Source organism: Alligator sinensis, unplaced genomic scaffold, assembly GCF_000455745.1.
Source record: "Alligator sinensis unplaced genomic scaffold, ASM45574v1 scaffold1133_1, whole genome shotgun sequence".
NCBI classification, from domain to species: domain Eukaryota; kingdom Metazoa; phylum Chordata; order Crocodylia; family Alligatoridae; genus Alligator; species Alligator sinensis.
In genome coordinates, this window is record NW_005842285.1 from 264,274 (window position 1) to 266,284 (window position 2,011).

At 53.3% G+C, this 2,011-nt stretch overlaps 1 protein-coding gene and 1 long non-coding RNA gene across 3 annotated transcripts in view; one reads left to right on the forward strand and one right to left on the reverse strand.

The window, feature by feature from the left end:
- Window positions 1-2,011, reverse strand: part of LOC102385042 (leucine-zipper-like transcriptional regulator 1) — a 27,561-nt gene that overhangs the window by 24,337 nt on the left and 1,213 nt on the right. The window contains exon 2 of one of the 2 annotated variants that reach the window (XM_025209346.1): window positions 1,574-1,693. The gene's annotated coding sequence lies outside the window, so the exon portion shown is untranslated. Of the gene's footprint in view, window positions 1-1,573; window positions 1,954-2,011 lie in introns of those variants that run through there. The other variant, XM_014521991.2, reaches the window with a different exon arrangement.
- The window catches only part of LOC112550994, a 17,908-nt gene continuing 15,903 nt past the window's right edge, over window positions 7-2,011 (forward strand). Inside the window, exon 1 of the long non-coding RNA XR_003095096.1 lies at window positions 7-148. This is a non-coding gene — a long non-coding RNA (uncharacterized LOC112550994). The remainder of the gene's footprint in view (window positions 149-2,011) is intronic.

Sequence of the window (2,011 nt, forward strand, 5' to 3'; positions counted from 1 at the left end):
GCTGAAGAGGGCCTTTAATGCCGTGTGAAACCTGCGGGTTTGTCTGGGGAACGCATTGGCGCGTTACGCCGCATCCTGGGAATCGGTGGCGCTCGACCTTCGGGCAGTGCTGCGCCGCACCCCGGGAATCGCCAGTCTAGACCCAACAGTTGAGTATTAATGCTGCGCCACACCCCGGGAATCGCCAGTCTAGACCCAACAGTTGAGTATTAATGCTGCGCCACACCCCGGGAATCGCCAGTCTAGACCCAACAGTTGAGTATTAATGCTGCGCCGCACCCTGGGAATCGCCAGTCTAGACCCAGCGGTTGAGTATTAATGCTGCGCCGCACCCTGGGAATCGGCGGTCTCCAGCCCCGAAGGGCGAGCGCCGAAGTCATGCCGCACCCGGACTGAAAACCGCTGGTCGAGTCTCTTCCCCGCGGAGGTCATTCCCCCAGATGGCAAAACAAGACACCTAACGAAGTGCAGCTATTCTCGCCTTCAGATTGTCAGAAATAGTTTCTGGTCCTGGTCTAACGGATCCAGGCAGTGGGGTTTGCGCGTCTCCTGCCTGCTCCTTCCTTCCCGCTCACCCTGAACTAAAGGAGAATCCTAAAAAGTTCAGGTCGGACGGGACTAAAGGAGGTCACGTCTAGTCCAGCCCCCTGCTCCAAGCAGGACCGTCGGCAACTGCATCATCCCAGCCTGGGCTTTGTCAAGCCGGGTCTTAAAGACCTCTAAGGATGGAGAGTTTAGTCTCTCTGGGGAACCCGTTCCAGTGCTTCACCACCCTCCAAGTGGGAAATTTTTCCTAATATCCAACCTAAACCTCCCTCGGTGCAACTTGAGACCATTGCTCCTTCTCCTGTCATCTGCCCCCGCTAAGAACAGCCCAGCTCCATCCTCTTTGCAACCCTCTTTCAGGGAGCTGAAGGCTGCCATCAAATCCCCCCTCAGTCTTCTCATCTCCAGACTAAATCAGCCCAGTTCCCTCGGCCTCTCCTCACCACTTGTGTCCCTCAGCCCTGAACCATTTTCATTCCCCTCCGCTGGACTCTCTCCAACTTGTCCACATCCTTTCTGTAGTGGACGGCCCAATACTGGACACAGGACTCCAAGCGTGGCCTCACCAGTGCAGAATGGAGAAGAATAATTAATTCCCCCCAATCTGCTGGCAATGCAGCACAGCCCATTACTCCTACCAATGCAGCCCAGACTGGCTATTTCTGGGGTATTCGGATTTTTTCATGATGGGATTGTTTCTAAATCACAAAGGAAAAAAGTGGGATCCTGCTTCCCGTGTCACTGTAAAGCAGGTTTTCCTGCTCCTGAGAGCCAGACGTGACCTGCAGGATGGGAGCTGTCTGAGCTGTGTAACTCCCTCCCCACCTCAGCAAGCCTCTTCTCTTCACTCAGGGTGCTCTGGAAAGCAGGTATCCAGCAAGCGCAACAAAAGCTATTTCAGCTAGTGCTCAATTGTCCTTGCTACCAAACAGTGCTTGTAACTGAACTGATGAGAACGAAGCCGTGCACAGTAATCTAGCATCGGAGCAGCCCCTCTGGTCTCCATCCTGCCCTGATCGATACATACGAATATCTACTCCTTGACTTCAGAGGATTGGGGCTACCTCCATGCAGCGCCTGGCAGGATGTGGGGAGCTTCAGACCGTGCAACCCACAACTCCTAGGATTGTTGTTCATTCCTTTTTGGCTGTTAGGAGGAGAAACGAACAACAGTTATTTCTCTGATGTAATTGCGCTTGTTTCAAAGGAATGTTGATCGTTTTGTATCCCTGAGGACTGCAAGAGATAGCGATCTTTTTGGCAACGGCTCCAAGCCTTTGTTGGCCGGCACTCAGCCACAAAAATCTCTCTCGCACAATCCCAGTGCTTGTTTCGGCTCGTATCCCTGTGCCCCCGCTTCTCCACCCATATTTGCCTTTACTTTTGGGGGTGAAACATGCCTGTGTTTGGGGTGGAGTTTGTTACAATCTCAGCTGTCGGGTTCATTAAAGCAGGACAGCTGAAC